Source organism: Oryx dammah, unplaced genomic scaffold (genome assembly GCF_014754425.2).
Source record: "Oryx dammah isolate SB20612 unplaced genomic scaffold, SCBI_Odam_1.1 HiC_scaffold_26, whole genome shotgun sequence".
In the NCBI taxonomy this organism is placed as follows: Eukaryota; Metazoa; Chordata; class Mammalia; order Artiodactyla; family Bovidae; genus Oryx; species Oryx dammah.
In genome coordinates, this window is record NW_024070210.1 from 91,753,673 (window position 1) to 91,771,871 (window position 18,199).

Sequence of the window (18,199 nt, forward strand, 5' to 3'; positions counted from 1 at the left end):
CTGGACAACAAGGAAGAAAGCCACTCTCACAGCCTGGGCAGTCTGGGAGGGAGCCCACAGGGAGGTGAAAGGGGAACAGAGGGCACGCTCTTCCAGAGCGGCTCCTTGTCGGTAGTTTAAAAGATACTACGTTGGATAACGGGTTTTAAGACTATGGTGGGTATTAGAAGAGGCAGAGTGGGGGTGGCCGTTGGATTTCCAGAGACAGAAGTCAAAGGGTGGCCCCTGCATTTTAAATTCTAGTTTTGTGTACCCGCCCCCCACCCCCACCTCAGCCAACAGTGTCAGATACCACCTCCAAGCTTGCCACCACTCCAAAGGTAAAAAATGGTCAGACTCTGGACAGCAGACTTAAAGGCTAAAAGAACTTAGATTTCTTTCTGGTCTAGGAGTAAGCATAGGAAAAGCTGAGAAAGCTGTGGAAGATAATAAGAGTATTAATCAGTGATGGTGGTGCTTTCTCTTTCCTTTTTCAGTGGCCTTATAAAAGCAGTGGGGACTCCCCTGGGGGTCCAGTGGTTAAGACTGCACACTTCCAACGCAGGGGGCTCAGATTCGATCCCATGTTAGGGAACTAAGATCTCCTGTGGCACACCATGCAGCGCCACCCCCCCCCCCCAATTTTTTTAAGTGATAAAAGCAGTGATCTGAGGGTGCCAATCACAACAACAAAAAAGGGCCCTTCATGTGCAGAACGCTAACGGAAGGGTAGGTGACAGACTGGAGAGTCGTTGCTAGCCAGGTTTATAAAGTAAAAAGTGCTTCAGTAAGCTCTAATATTTACTCCCAGGAGTCAGGCACTTCTTTGTTTTGATGTCTCGTGTTTCATGAAAGACTTGCCATAGAGGAGGCAGCAGTGTTAAGTGGCATGAAGCCAGCCTGTGGCATTCCCTACCTCTGGGGTCAAAGATCGTAACATTGTAGGTGAATTTCAGAGGGGGCCAGATTATTCTGTGGCAAATAGTAACGTTTGCTGTCATGCGTGTTAAAAGTCTGGTAATCAAATCTCATGCCTCAGGGAGTGAATGCATCTTGCAAGGGGCCAGCCTTTTCATCTTCTGCTCCACCTTTGCCTACGGGAAACACGACAGATTCGGTGGGAAGGGAAGATGCGTACATCTTATTCATTGAAATCACACACCCTCCTGTGGCTCAAGAGCTAGGTGGGGAGCTGGGAGGTAAAAGGAGGGGAAAGTCTGGTTTCTCAGCTCTGGGATGTTGGCTATCTCTCTGGAAATTTCTCTGGACTGGCAAGTTTTGAGGATCTGCAAGGAAAGCCAAGACTTGACAACTAGCCTCCTGAGTCTGGGCAAGTCTTAGGGTTTGGCGGGAGAAGGTGGCCCTTTGAAGATGGCCCTTTGGTCAGGGTCCCCAGAGCATCTGGGGTCAGTTCCCTGCTTGCCAACCACCTGGACATGAGGAGGACTGGCCATCTTCATGTTCCATTTTCTTGCTGTCTCCCCCTTCTCTCCTTCTCTCTCTCATCTTTCTCTTTCTTCCATTCCAAGTAGTGGGAAAGAGCCTCTGTTTCTCTCTGAATGGCTGTTAAAAGCTCTGCAGCAGCAGTCCCCAACCTTTTTGGCACCAGGGATCAGTTCCATGGAAGCCAGTTTTTACCAGAGCAGTGGGGTGCAGGGGGATGGTGCAGGCAGTAATGCTCAGGGGAGTAGTGGGGCGGGGCAGAAGATGCTTTGCCCACTGGCCAACTGCTCACCTCCTGCTGTGCGCCCCAGTGCCTAACAGGCCACAGACTGGTACCAGTTTGCAGCCCAGGGATTGGGGACCCTTGCTTCACAGGACTCCAGTGCCAAGAGGCTCTAGAGAAATCCCCCCTCTCATTGCCTCAGGGAGGAGACAGAACCTGGGGCTGGTTAGAGTGCGGGGCCTGGTGGCCTGGCCATGGGCACTCTCCTCACTCCAGCACACTGCCTCCTGCCACCACTGCTGTACCCTCCCCCTCAGCACGCAGACATGCTCCCACAGTGTGCAGTATAAAGCAGAACCAGCAAGCTGTCTCTCCAGTCCCACGAGGGCTTCCCTGGTAGCTCAGCTGGTAAAGAATCCACCTGCAATGTAGAAGACCACAGTTTGATTCTGGGGTCGGGAAGCTCTGCTGGAGAAGGGATAGGCTACCCACTGCAGTATTCTTGGGCTTCCCTGATGGCTTAGCTGGTAAAGAGTCATCCGCAATGTGGGAGACCTGGGTTCGATCCCAGGGTTGGGAAAAATCCCCTGGAGAAGGGAGAGGCTACCCACTTCAGTAGACTGGTCTGGAGAATTCCATGGACTGTATGTATGTATGGGGTCGCAAAGAGTCCGACACGACTGAGCGACTTTCACTTTCACTTTGCAGCCCCATGTGCTCCTCACGCTCTTCTCTCTCTGCTCTCCTTCAGGTGTCTCAGGGGTCCACAGAGTGCTGTTTCTTCTGCTCAGGTCCCGTTCTCGTCTCTGTGGTTCCTTCCTGCTTCCTCTTCCACCATCCATTCTTGTCAACATCACAGGCAACTTCCATGTGGTCCAACCTGGTGATACTTTCAGGTTTCATCCTACCTCACCTCCCGGGATGCCACAGACCACCCCCACCTTCCCAAGCACTCAGTTTTTCTTTGTTTCTGTGACACTTCATTCTTTTGATTTTCTCCTCAGTTTCGTCACTGGTCCAGAGGTCTGTTCTCTCCCTAGGTGATCTCACCAACCCATTCCTTTAATAGTACGTGGCTGCCAAGGATCCCCAAATATGTTAAGCTCCAAATTCTTATATCCCGTGACTTCTTGGATGTCTCAGAGGCCTCTCAAATGCAAAATGGCCAGACCTGAACTCTTCCTATCCCCACTGCCCATCTCAGAATAAGAGATTTTCCTGAAAATCTTAGGAAATCAATCCAGACACCCGGAAACATGAGAGCCATTTTTCTGTCTCCCACCATGCATATCAAATTCTTCACCACATCCCATTAATTCTGTTTCTGAATTATTCTGCAATTTCATTCATGTCTCTTCTTTTCACTGCCACGAAGTCCAAGCCAACCTTACCCTTCACCTGGACAATGGCAACATCTCCCAACTAGTCTCCTCACTTCTACGTTTGCCCTTTTAGATTGAATCCATTCTTAAACGGAACTTATTTTTCTGTTTAATAATAGAGAGATCTGTTAACATAAGTTCAAGCATATGATTTTTCTGCTTATAATTTTTCCATTGCAACTTGATATGAAATTGAAAGTGAAGGTCGCTCAGCCGTGTCCAACTCTTTGCAACCCCGTGGACTATATAGACCATGGAATTCTCCAGGCCAGAATACTGGAGTAGGTAGCTTTTCCCTTCTTCAGGGGATCTTCCTGACCCAGGAATAAAATCAGGGTCTCCTGCATTGAAGGCAGATTGTTTACCAACTGAGCTATGAGGGAAGCCCTGCAACGTGATATGGCCTGCAGGAACTTGGTGCTACCAGATTCCGGGTCTCACCTTCTGTCTTGTCTCTCTAGTTCCCTCTGCAACGGTCCCCTAACCTCATTTCCATTCCAAGCCCTGTCCAGCCCCAGGCTTCCACATTACGGATCCTTCTACCTGGAATGCTCTTTCTCTCACCTTTTGCCTGACTGATTTCTGCCAGTTTGTCTCAGATCTTAATGCACAGTTGACCCTTGAACAAAATGGGTTTGAACTTACAGTATTTTCAGTGGTACATGCTACAATACCACGCAGTCTGTGGTTGGTTGAATCCATGAATGCAGAAGAGCCAAGCAAGCAGAGGGCCAACTATAAGTCATACACAGATTAACCCCCATATTGTTCATGGGTCAGCTGTGATTATCACTTCCTCATGGGAGCTTTCCTCAACTCCTGAACTAAATTAGACCCCTAGCTACGTTCTTTGTTCCTCATTCTTTTCCTTCATTTTATTTATTATAATTTATATTTATACATTCACTTGTTGACAGTCTTATATTCCCATAAGCTCCACGAGGTTAGGGGTTATGCTTGTTCATCATTATTACCTGGATCATGGGTCAATGCCTGCCACCTACTAGGTACTCAGTCTGTATCTGTTAGGAATGCATACTCATCGGGGTCGTCACCAACTATTGAGTGACACTCAAAAGGGAAGAAAGAGGCTGTCTGAGCAAGAAGAGCACGTAATCCTCTCAGCATTTTAGGCAGTATTATTATTTTCCTTCCAAGTCCTAAAATGAGTTACGATGTCCTCTGATGCTCAGTCTGATGGCAGAGTTCCTGAAAACCAAGTTCTTCCCTTAATTATTAAATGTGCTGTTGTGTCCTAGTTAGCTGGGTAGATCTACAAGAGCTGGAAAATCAACTAGTGGATAAGCACTCACTGAGCATACCCACCACTGAGACAGAGGTAATGAGAGGATAAGACTCTCAGGGCGTGACTAGCCCAGGTGGAAAGACACAGTCACAAAACAGTATACCCACGACAACAAGCACAACCGGTCTAAGGCATGTGATTTACACTGTCTCTACAGATGTCTGCCTGCCCACATGGGCTGGTGAGGTGGTATGCTAGCAAGAGCTGATCACAAGACAGGGCTCCGGTCCTGTGTGTTTGTGAGATGCTGGGTAAGCCGCTCTGTCTCTCTGGGCCTCAGCTTTCTCCTCTGTCTAATGAGGATAAGGATGCTTCTCTCTCCTGCATCACAGAAAAGGGAGAGAAATCATGGTGGGCACAGGGGCTCTGGGTGCAGCAGACCTGGCTCATGCAGCATGTGACATAAGCCCTCTTGGAGGAGACTGCCATTAGCCCCACTGTAGAGCTGCCAAGCAGACGACCCACAGACCGCAGAACAATTATACCAAAGAAATTCTCACACTGTTAAGAAAGTTCTAGGACCCACAACAGATTTCCCAACCTGAGGATGCGGCAAAGAGACTGAGAACCCCCAGAGAATCTGACGTTGAAGGCCAGTGGGATTTGATTACAGAACTTCCACGGGCCTGGGGAAACAGACTCTTGGAGGGCACAAACAAAACCTTGTGCACACCAGGAGCCAGGAGAAAGGAGCAGTGTCCCCACAAGAGACTGAGCCAGACTTGCCTACGAGTGTCCAGGAGTCCCTGGCAGAGGTGTGGGCAGTGGCCTGCTGTGGGGTCAGGGGCACTGAAAACAGCTGTGGCTGCACAAGTCCTGCTGAAGGAGGTAGCCGTTACCTTCCTTACCTCCACTATAGTTTGGCCTCAAACAAAACAACAGGGAGGGAACCCAGCCCTGCCCATCTACACAAAATTGGATTCAAGATTTACTGAGCATGGTCCCACCTGTCAGAACAAGACCCAGTTTCCCCCACAGTCAGTCTCTCCCATCAGGAAGCTTCCGTAAGCCTCTTATCCTTATCCATCAGATGGCAGAGAATATGAAAACCACAATCACAGAAAACTAACCAAATTGAAACAGTGAGAGACTATGTTTGGGGGCTCCAAAATCACTGCAGATGGTGACTGCAGCCATGAAATTAAAAGATGCTTGTTCCTTGGAAGAAAAGCTATGACCAACCTAGACAGCATATTAGAAAGCAGAGACATTACTTTTCTAACAAAGGTCTGTCTAGTCAAAGCTATGGTTTTCCCAGTAGTCTTGTATGAATGTGAGAGCTGGACTATAAAGAAATTCCAAGGCTGAGTCCAAAGAATTGATGCTTTTGAACTGTGGTGTTGGAAAAGACTCTTGAAAGTCCCTTTGACTGCAAGGAGATCCAGCCAGTCCATCCTAAAGGAAATCAGTCCTGAATATTCATTGGAAGGACTGATGCTGAAGCTGAAACGCCAATATTTTGGCCACCTGATGGGAAGAACTGACTCATAGGAAAAGACCCTGATGCTGGGAAAAATTGAAAGCAGGAGATACCTGGAGTAACAAGCAAGTTTGGCCTTGGAGTACAAAATGAAGCAGGGCAAAGGCTAACAGTTTTGCCAAGAGAATGCACTGATCATAGCAAACATCCTCTTCCAACAAGACAAGAGAAGACTCTACACATGGACATCACCAGATGGACAATACTGAAATCAGATTGATTATATTCTTTGCAGCTGAAGATGGAAAAGCTCTATACAATCAGCAAAAAGAAGGTTGGGAGCTGACTGTGGCTCAGATCATGAACTCCTTATTGCAAAATTCAGACTTAAATTCAAGAAAGTAGGGAAGACCACTAGACCATTCAGGTATAACCTAAATCAAATCCCTTATGATTATTCAGTGGAAGTGACAAACAGATTCAAGGGATTAGATCTGACAGAGTGCCTGAAGAATTATGGATGGAGATTCATCATTTTGTACAGGAGGCAGGGATGAAGACCATCCCCAAGAAGAAGAAAGGCAAAATGCTTGTCTGAGGAGGCCTTACAAATAGCTGAAAAAAGAAGAGAAGCAAAAAGAAAGAGAGAAAAGGAAAGATATACCCATCTGAATGCAGACTTACAGCAAGGAGAGATAAGAAAGCCTTCTTCAGTGATCAGTGCAAAGAAATAGAGGAAAACAATAGAATGGGAAAGACCAAAATCTCTTCAAGAAAATTAGAGATACCAAGGGAACATTTCATGCAAAGATGGGCACAATAAAGGACAGAAATGGTATGGACCTAAAAGAAGCAGAAGATACTAAGAAGAGGTGGCAAGAATACACAGAAGGTCTATACAAAAAAGATCTTCATGACCCAGATAATCACGATGGTGTGATCACTCACCTAGAGCCAGACATCCTAGAATGTGAAGTCCAGTGGGCCTTAGGAAGCATCACTATGAACAAAGCTAGTGGAGGTGATGGAATTCCAATTGAGCCATTTCAAATCCTGAAAGATGATGCTGTTAAAGTGCTGCACTCAATATGCCAGCAAATTTGGGAAACTCAGCAGTGGCCACAGGACTGGAAAAGGTCAGTTTCCATTTCAATCCCAAAGAAAGGCAATGCCAAAGAATGTTCAAACTAATGCACAGTTGCACTCATTTCACATGCTAGCAAAGTAATGCTCAAAATTCTCCAAACTAGGCTTCAACAGTACGTGAACTGAGAACTTTGAGATGTTCAAGCTGGATTTAAAAAGGCAGAGGAACCAGAGATAAATTGCCAACATCCATTGGATCACAGAAAAAGCAAGAAAGTTCCAGAAAAACATCTACTTCTGTTTTATTGACTGTGCCAAAGCCTTTGACTATGTGGATCACAACAAACCATGGAAAATTCTTAAAGAGTTGGGAATACCATATCACCTTACCTGGCTCCTGAGAAATCTGTGTGCAGGTCAAGAAGCAACAATTAGAACCAGACTTGGAATAATGGACGGGTTCCAAATTGGGAAAGGATTACACAAAGGCTGTCACCCTACTTGTTGAACTTATATGCAGAGTACGTCATGTAAAATGTTGGGCTAGATGAAGCACAAGCTGGAATCAAGATATCCAGAAGAAATATCAGTAACCTCACATATGCTGATGATACCACCCTTATGGTAGAAAGCGAAGAGGAGCTAAAGAGCCTCTTGATGAAAGTAAAAGAGGAGAGTGAAAAAGCTGGTTTAAAACTCAACATTCAAAAAATGAAGATCATGGCATCTAGTCCCATCACATCATGGCAAATAGATGGGGAAACAATGGAAACAGTGACAGGCTTTATTTTCTTGGGTATCCAAAATCACTGCAGATGGTGACTGCAGCCATGAAATTCAAAGACACTTGCTCCTTGGAAGAAAAACTATGACAAACCTAGACAGCATCTTAAAAAGCAGAGACATTACTTTGCCAACACAGGTCCATCTAGTCAAAGCTAACCCCTTGGACTGCAAGATCAAACCAGTCAATCCTAAAGGAAGTCAGTCCTGACTATTCATTGGAAGGAGTAATGCTAAAGCTCCAATATTTTGGCCACCTGATGTGAAGAACTGACTCATTGGAAAAGACCCTGATGCTGGGAAAGATTGAAAGCAGGAGGAGAAGGGGATGACAGAGGATGAGATGGTTGGATGGCATTAGCAACTTGATGGACATGAGTTAGAGCAAGCTCCAGGAGTTGGTGATGGACGGGGAAGCTTGGCGTGCTGCAGTCCATGGGGTTGCAGAGTCAGACACACCTGAGTGACTGAACTGAACTCAACTCCGCCACCTGGGAGAAGCTGATATGGCTCTTATTTCAGAGATGTGGGTTCCAAGAGGTAAGATGTCCAGGCTCACAGCTGCTAACAGATAGCCATGGTCAAAGTCCTAGCCTGACAGTGAAGTTTATGTTCTTACCTGTCCCAGGTAAATGTGAGGCTTTATAACTGGAAAGTACTGTCAAGTATCATTTCATTGTTTTATGAAAATACTAGTCAGCCACAGATGAACAACTGAGTTCTATTCAGTCGCTCCCAAATATTGTTGACTGTCTTTGGACTCTGTGCCCGGTGCCAGAAACCGTGGGTGTCATCAGGGAACATCTTAGAGAAAAGGTAAAACTAGAGATAATCTTTTCACCCTTTCTCAAAGTCTTTTTTCATTGGTTTTCTTTGTCTAAAAGGTTTTTTTCATAAACTCTTGCAGTGATTCTATATTTTTAACATGTAGTTTATACATCTCCTTTTTTGAAGGAACACATCTATGATATAAAATGGGAAACACCTGTGTTGGGGGCACATTTATGAGTAAACAGTAAGCTGCTGTCACGAGCAGTTAAAACTAAACTGCCTTTGTCAAACTGAGTTAACGAAGTATCTTTTGTGACACGGAATCCTTGACACATTCATCATGGTTGTGTGGATTCTCTCAGAACTCTAAGCACCGGCTGACTGGAACCAGCTTCCCTGTTGTGTGCACAAATGAATCCATTTCCACAGCGCCCTGCATGATCTTGCCTGAGCCACACGCTCAAGTTGGAGCTGACCCCACTGACCTGCTCCGAAGCGCGGGGCTCTGAGATCTAGCAGAGGTAATAAATTTGTTCTGGTACAGAATCAGAGAGGTGACCATCTATCCCAAAGCCTCGGTTTAGAGGAGGAGGTAGAACCAGTGGGGTTAAGAGGTATGGGCAGGTCACTGAGCTTATCAAGTGGCAGAGCCAGTACTAGGATGACGGTCCGGCTCCTGATGAACAAGGAAACTGTTGTAGACATGACTGGAGCTCACTGAAGTTTCTGCATATGGGAGGATTGGCCCAAAGTTAGGTGTGGCCATGTAATTTGCTCTGGCCAACAAACTATGAATGGGTTTCTGTCACTTCTGAGCAGTGCATTTAAGAGCCATGTTGTAATCATCCGTGCTCTCTTCCCTTGATGTAGTGAATCCTGAAACTTTGCATTGAGATGTTGACTTAATAAGATAGTAGAGCCTCTGTCTTCATGTAAAGACTGGGATGCAGAAGCTCCCAGCCAGTCTGCTTTGGATGTGTAGTATGAGCAAGACAGTTCCGTAGCATAACTAGCCTATCCTGACCACCAGACAGGATGGACCAGTGTGCAGGTTAGTGTTTGGGACCATGCAAAGAGTGTATGGATGTGAGAGCTGAACTATAAAGAAAGCTGAGCGCCGAAGAATTGATGCTTTTGAACTGTGGTGTTGGAAAAGACTCTTGAGAGTCCCTTCGACAGCAAGGAGATCCAGCCAGTCCATCGTAAAGGAAATCAGTCCTGAATATTCATTGGAAGGACTGTTGCTGAAGCTGAAGCTCCAATACTTTGGCCACCTGATTTGAAGAACAGACTCATTGGAAAAGACCCTGATGCTGGGAAAGATTGAAGGTGGGAGGAAATGGGGATGATAGAGGATGAGATGGCTGGATGGCATCACTGACTCAAAGGACATGAGTTTGAGTCAACTCCAGAAGTTGGTGATGGACAGGGAGGCCTGGTGTGTTGCAGTCCATGGGGTTGCAAAGAGTCAGACACGACTGAGTGACTGAACTCCACTCAACTCAACTCAGAGTGTATCTCTCATTTAAGAATAAACCAGGACCTCTTTTCCATTCCCCAAGGAAGTGGCAGAGTGGACTCGGGGTCAGAGAGATCTAGGTTCCCATCACAGCTTACTCAGGGCTGACAGTGTAACCCAGATCACAACCCTGAGTCTCCCTGAGCTTCAGTTCCTTTATTTGAAAAGCAGGGGTGATGGTCTCAGCCTGGTGGGATTAATCTGAATATCAGTTGTCTGAGGTAGACCATAGGACCACTCACAAATGTTTGTCAATTCCACACGCAGAGTCCTGTCCACTGACAAAAATAAACCTGAAGAAAAACATTAAAACTCCTGTCCAGTCTTTTCAACACCTCTGACTTCTCTGAAGGAATCCTGTTGTGCAGAATCTCATGAGGGCTAAACGCGCTAAACGCGCCTCTGCATTTAGGGTTCTTCACAACATGGGACCTCTTAATGGTTGCAAGAAGGTTTTAGAGCAGACTCTCTACACATTCTCATTTCCCTCTGGACACACACAACTGTTGTAATGAAAATAAGATGACGAAGCTGGGGGGAGAATGATTGAGCAGAACTAGTACCTTAAATTTTCCCCTGCTGGTTTAAACAGAAGTGTCTGGAGGATTCTCTTTGTGAACCAGGCTTCATTTAAAGTCTCAGAAGCATGGTTGAGGGGTAGACTTTTGCTCAGAACATTGCTAATTAACTGAACTGTAAAACCAAATTCTCTACTAAGAGTTTTCTGATCTAGAGAGGAGTCTGTAGCCAGCTCTATTTTTTTTTTAACTTTTCATTTTGTACTGGAATATAGCTGATTAACCAACAATGTTGTGGCAGTTTCAGGTGACCAGCAAAGGGACTCAGCCATACACACATGTATCCATTCTCCCCCAGACTGCCCTCCCATCCAGGCTGCCGTACAACACTGCCAGAGTTCCATGTGCTATACAGTAGGTCCTTGTTGATTGTCCATTTTAAACAGAGTGTGTGCATGTCGGTCCCAAACTCCCTATCTTTCCTTTCCCTCATCCCTCCCCTCAGCAACCATAGTACTTCTCCAAGTCTGAGTCTCTTTCTGTTTTGTGAGTAAGTTCATTTGTATCCTTTCTAGATTTGTGGCCAGCTCTTTCTGGTTACCCCTTGAAACATAGTATTTGTGGGAAATATTCCCATCCTGTTTGGGATGTGTTTAGGAGCTATTTTAATAACATTAAAAATGCAGAAATCAGTTTTCCTGTGGTATCTTGAGTACTAATCCATGCCAAACTTTAGAAAGAGTATTTTCTTTCTTTCCATTAGGCTCTTATCTATATAGATTCATTTCTTCACTGGCTATATAGTTATATAATTAAAGCTAATTGGGGCCATTTCAATTAATCAAATGGCTTTGAAGTAGAATTTTTAAGGTCAAAAGAAATCAACACCTGGAATCTTGTTGAAGTCTTGGTGGAATTAATATATTTATAAAATCTCATTATGCTCTTAAAAAAAAAACAGGCCAGCAGAGGAAAATTTCACAAATTCCAATTGTAACCTAATTCTATAGTTAGGTGGAGTTATGGGAAAATTTGTTTAATTGTGAAAAAGGTCATAGTGTTTTCTAAGGAAGACAGCTCCCTAACTCCTTGTATGGCTGTCTTCCACTTACACCTTCCTCTCCTTCTCAATCTCTGTCTTTCCTCTAAGTCTGTGTACTAAATATCAGATAGCCTTAGCAAAGTTTTCAAGAAAAATATCATTTGGAGAACCTCTTGGTTCAAGATGGACATTTCTGCATTGTCTGTTTGAGCATTTGGTTCCTAAGATGCTTTGTTTCCTGCTTAGGTTAAGATTTGACAGAATTACATGGCTAGAGCATCAGGAATACCTTGAGAAATGTCTTTTTCTGATAAACTCTTGTATCCTTCATTCTGGGCCTCCAGTATTAGATACTTTATCAGTAACTCAAGAGAGAACATTTTAAATTCATACCAGGAAACATTTCAGTGGTCTAATTGGAAGAGCCAGTGGCTTTTACACATATTAAAACCCTTCAAGGTGGAGGAGGCAGAAATCTATAAGAATCTTGAGCCTTGTTAACCCATTTGAGTCTGATTCTTGGTAGCAACTTCCTGGCACATTGCCCTCACATCACACAACAACACTGTTGAACAGAACCTGCTGCTCTGTGTTTCCGGAGAGGAGGTTGCACATCAGCGATGCAAAGATCCCAACCAGGCAAGTGTGGGGTTGCTGAGAAACTAGAGCACAGGGTCTTGCGGATGCAGCAGAAGGTAGCGTGCTCATCCTGCTCCCGAGCAGAGCATAAACCCTGGGTCAGAGGCGGGACTGCTTCTGAGAGTGGCTCCAAGGGGAGTTGCTGTAAGGCACTGGGCACACCTGTGCTGTGTGGCTGTCACAACATCAGGATGGGTGTTAAAATGTCCCTCTTATAAACAGGGGACAGTTTTGATGCAGTCACAGGAATACCTGATCCAGACACTCAAGCTAACCCGTTATCCTACACAAAACAGACTGCAAATTTTAATCCAGTGAGCTAAACTGCCTCGTTTGCCATCATAGACACAAATCTAGAACTGGCCGAAATGTTATTTCCCCTCTGCCCCACTAAAATGTCAACAAAACCAAGTTGATTGTCTGGTCTGTATGGCTTCACTTTCAGATACTGTCCACTAAGTCCTTTTACAGAGTAGATTAAGTTGAACTTGGTTGATCAAGCAAAATTGCTGATCTACCTTCAGCACTCAATTAGCCAGGGGTTATAGCTCCAAGAATACACAGACATACGGATCAGACATGGGGACATAAACCTGAATTGGGAGCCTGAAAGGATTTAAAGGCAACTGTTTCTTTCCCCCAAATGTCTGAGGAAGGGCAGGTAGCCCAAAGTAGACAGTTCCCAGAAGCGTTGGGTATTTGGCCAGTGCCTTCTTATGAGGTTCTAACTCAGTTCTCTGGAGAAAGAGAAAAAACATATGAAGCTTATTATTAAGGAAAACACACCCAGGATCATGTCTGGGGGGCCAGCTCTCAGAGCATGTGACAGCTCTCAGAGCATCTGTTATCATTTCCTGATAACAGATCTTCTTCAGTTAAGCTGGACTTGATTGATCAAGCAAATGGCTGATCATCTCATCTTCCTTCTCCCATGACTGAAGAGTAGCATTTGAGTAGGATCTTAATTCTTTTACAAAATGCTTCCTGGTAATTGGGTCTTTTGATTCCTACCATAGACTGTGCTATGCAGGTAATAATAATCCCGTACAGAGCATATGATTCACACACAGAAGGAAAGCGTGTCCTGAGATGGAGGTCGCAGACAGTGCCCCAGCTGTGTTTTCAGCCTTCAGGGCTTGCGCTCCCTTTCGTGTCTGCCTTAATCTCTCAAGTCTTCATCAGATAGTGTCCTCATGGAGCAATTCTAACCAGAGGGTCCGGGAATGAAAACATCTCTCCGTATTTTAGCATCTTTCTTTGTTGATAAATACTGTTGCCAACTTCATGGTCTTCCCTGGTGGCTCAGTGGTAAAGAATCTGCCTGCAATGCAGGAGACCAGGGTTCAATCCCTGGATCAGGAAGATCCCCTGGAGAAGAAAATGGCAACCCACTCCAGTATTCTTACCTGGGAAATCCCACAGACAAAGGAGCCTGGTGAGCTACCATGGGGTTGCAGAAGAATTGGACACCACTTAGCGACTTTACTACCTCCACCACTATATATATATATATATATAGCCAACTTTTCAACACAAACTGCTTACACAGACCTTTTCTCTAGGACAAAGTGAGTGGTGCTGCTGCTGATGGTTTTTCAGCACTCACTTTGAGGACAAATACGTTGGCTGCTGGAGCATCCTCTAAGCCGTTTGACTGTTGAATACAGCAACCCCCTTGCCTAGTGAGTGCCTTTGGGTGTTAGCAGTGGAATGTTCATGACAGAAGATACCTTGGCAAATCTGGGATTGAAAGGTGGTAGTTGGCCATTCTTTATGATAGAGATACCCACTTTAATATGTAAAGTAAGGCTCTGATGCTTCAGGGGTTTCCCCCAAGTTCCTAATTATTGTCTTATCTATCCAGCTGCCACTGGGCTTGAAAGCTGTGTCTGGTGCTCTACCTTTACTGCAATGTGTATGCCTTTTGGAAGAAGGGATTAAGGTAGAAAGCAGTGATGTCCTCTCCCACCACATGGGTCTCTCCCACTACAGGCTCCCTGGCACTGCCCTTGAGAGGAAGAGGAAGAGCGAGGCCTCAGTGGGCCCTACCTTTAGACTCACACAAGGTTACAGCATCCTTTGGCGAACTTCGTATTTGATAGGCAAGCACTTTGTGCTTCCTGAGGCAGGCTGGGTAAAGCCAGCATCGTTGTTGCCTTCTAGAAGAAACGGGCTAACCCTGGTCCCGGGGCCAGCGTTAGAGAGAGAGCTAGAACTGTTTCTCTAGGCTTTCCTCGCTGATTTCCCCACGAGCAGCGGCAGGCCCCTTCTCTCGGCAGTTTGTCATCATCTTGTTACCATGAAAGTCACATCTCAGTTTGGGCTGCAGGGCTCAGATAATGCACAAGCACCATGTTAAATGTTATGATGTGAAGCTTCATTTATTCCTTCAACAATTCACTTCAGAGCTGGGGCTGTGGCTTTGCAAAATGCTCTTTCTCCCTGGCTCTTTTCTTCTCCCAAATCCCTTTCTCTTGCTCTCTTTCTTCTATTGACCACTTGTTAAATCTTTTTGTTTGTTTCCCCCCTTTCTCCTGGGACCCTCCGACAGGCAGGCTTGCCAGATTCATTTTCTGATCAAAGCTGTTTGATTTGGTCAATTTTGCCACATTGGAGACGTTCTCTATTACAGAGATAAATAGCTTTGGGCTAACTGTCAACGAAAACTTGTAAGCTAATAAATTATTCCAATTTCTTCCCGCGGATTTCTCTGGAGACAGCCCTAGGAAATACACTTTTTGATTAGTAAATTTCTCTGTGTGTGTGTCTGGACATTCAAATGTGTCGGCTTTGATTAGCACCATTGCTTTTCAAGTCGACGTTGGCTGAGGGGCTGTCAGTGGCGGGCAGCCCTGATGCATAATGCATCAACTGGGCCCGGAAACAGGAGCCTCTTCCAAGACTGGAAAGGCGGGAAAATTGCTCTAACAACCCCGCTGGCTTACTCTGCACCAAAGGGAGCTCAGCTTGAAAGTCTTGACAAGACTTGCTCGGGCTGCGGTGGAAGCCACCCACACTGGGCAAAGAGTTTGAAGAGACCACGACCAAGGGCCTGCCAAGAGCCAAAGCCGTTGCTCCATCTGCTCTGGCCACCGCCGCCTCCTCCCACAGTTTGGCCCTTGCATCCTCACCCACGCCTCCCGCTCCGTCATCCTGGAGTCTTTGGGCAAAGGCCAGCTCCTTCCAGGCAGGCCCTGAGTTTCCTCGGCCTCCCCTTGGATTCCAGTTCACCGTTTGTCTAGTTAAGGGCCCGTGGGTTGTTATAGAAACAATATTTTGGCTATAACAAATCAATCGGTGCGTGTGAACACAAACATACAGATCATTTATCAACTGAAAAATACCCTAAATTATGACCTTTCTAAAACCTATCAGAAGGGCGAGTGAATGCATAACGTAAATTAAAGTTTGAAGGGTCAGCGGTTTTTACTTTCACTATTCATCTTTCTTTCACCTTATAGGTTTAAGAACAAGAGGGCTGTGTAATTACATTTCAATGGGGTGCAGCGGTTCATTATTCCCGGCTATACCAATCTGCTGCAACATTTCCAATGCAGTCAGGTACATTTTAGCAGATATTAGTTGGTGTAAGACCATACTTGCTCTTTGGGACTGGTAACATCTTTTAATGCATAACAGTGCTGTCATCTCAATTTCAAAAAGGCTAAAAGGGTGAGGGTGTTTTTCTCAGATCAGTCCAGTTGTTCAGATTTTATAAAGGTGGTCAAGCCCAGCTGGCAGTTCTTCCCAGATAGTGCTCACCCTTTGCCTCTAGTCGGTGGTCCCATTTCTCTGATCACTGTTTCCCTAAGCCCCACCACCCATGCGTCAGTAGACCTGGTTTTGTGCCAGAGCCCACTGCACTGATGGAAATGGGTGGCTTCCAACAGAAAACCCATCTGCTGCCAGTTATCTGGCCTTGGCAGGGGTGTGGTGGCGGCCTTGTGTTCGGTCTGTCCGCGGAGCCCATAGGCACCTTCAGAAGTGACTGGTGTGCTCTGCTCCAGAGTCCACGGGCTTGGTGGCGTCAGCAGAGGCAGGCTAAAGAGACCTCTTGTGTCCTGAGGAAATCCTGTAGTATAGAAGCAACCTTCACAGTGTTCTTCAACAAAAAAGCCAAGCCCAGAGCAATGGGTAAAATTGAGTTCCATTTAAACCGAAATATGTGTGTCAGTGAAAATGTATATGAATGTATGCATATACGTGTGTGTGCACAGGAATGAGTATGTATGAAAATCCAGATAAAAGGCTGGGAAAATGTACATCGAATGGCAGAGCAGTTGTGACTGAGAAGGGAACTCATGCAGAATTATCACTTCTGTATTTCCGCAATATTTGACCCATAAGATTATATTTGTATTTTACTTGTTGATAAGAAAGAAAGAAAAAACAGGAAAGATGGAAGGGAGGGAGGGAGAAGGAAAGGAAGGGAGGAAGGAAGGAACTTTTATTTTTATTGTTTTAATCGTGGTAAAAATACACCTAACAACAACAAAAATACACATAATGTAAACTTATCATCCTTACTATTTTTAAATGGACAGCTCAGTAGCATTAGGTATATTCACATTGTCATGTAACCAATCCCCAGAACTTTCCCTTCTTGTAAAACTGGAACCCTGTATTCATTAAAGAGCAATTCCCCATTGTTTCCTCCCCCCAGTTCCTTTCTCTTGCTGTGACTTTACCTACTCTGAGTGCCTCAAACAAGTGAAATCATACGGTATTTGTCCTTTTGTGACTGGCTTCTTTCACTTAGTGTTACATCCTCAGGGGTCAACCATGCTGTTGGACCCTGTGTCAGTTTTTCCTCCCTTTTAAGGCTGAATGAAAAGACCCTGATGTTGGGAAAGATTGAAGGTGGGAGGAGAAGGGGACAACAGAGGATGAGACGGTTGGATGGCATCACCGACTCAGTGGACATGAGTTTGGGTAAACTCTGGCAGTTGGTGATGGACAGGGAGGCCTGGCGTGCTGCAGTCCATGGGGTCGCAAAGAGTCGGGCACGACTGAGCGACTGAACTGAACTGACTTAAGGCTGAATGATATTCTGTTGTATGTACACATCATATTTTGGCTTTCCCTTTATCTGTTGGTGAACTCCTGGGTCACTTCTACTTGGCCATTCTGAATAATGCTGCTGTGGATAAGAGCATGCAAATATCCCTTTGAGACTCTGCTTTCAGTTCTTTTGTGTATATGCCCAGAAGTGGAGTTGCTGGATTATATGGTAATTCTCTCTTTAGTTTTTTGAGGGAAGGACTCTTTCTTAAAAAACAAACTTTACTACTGTCCTAGACTCACTCAGGATTTAGGACCTAACTACTTGCAGCTCCACACATGAATGGCTGATGTCAAGAAAGCCAACCCCCATCCTAGCTGAACTGGGAGAACGTCCCAGTGCCCAGGAGTGTGAAAGGCTTTAAGATACCCACGAAGCCACCCCTGACAGTGCTTTTTGTTAAAATGGTAATTCTTAGTGGATTTACTGTTTGAGCTCCCTGAATTCCTGCCAGGCAGATCAGCAATGAGAAGGTAGATAGCTCCATCAGGAACCCACCCCCAGGTAGTGGCCATCTGTGCTCTGATTGGTCCAAGGCACAGACAGCTAGATCACACTGCCTCTAGCCCATGCGAGGTGGTAACCATAAAAAGCTATTTCCTAAGTAAGTGGTGTTTACCTAATCTTGGCCAAGGGTTCAGAACGCTATAGAATAGTGCAACTAGACAAAAATAAGAGGGCCCTTTCTAGCATTGAGTTTTATCTTCAGAAATGAATGGGGCCTGAATCCGCCTGTTGGGAAATGTTATTTTCCAAAGTAACTTCTATGCTTGGTGTGACCTGAGTTGGACCCTTGGCTTGCTCCTGTGCATACATTCCCAAGAAGCTGTTTGAGAAAGTTTGTAAAGTATGTTGAAAGCTACTGAAGTTTGATCACTGAATGTCTCTTTTTCCCAACGCAAGTCTAAGTGTTCTCTTCACACAACTTAGAGAGTTAATTGACTCCCCACTCTAGCAATCTTCCTCTCTCTGACAAAAGTCTAAAATCCCTTATTTCCCAGAAGGTGTTCTCTTGAGGTTTCTAAA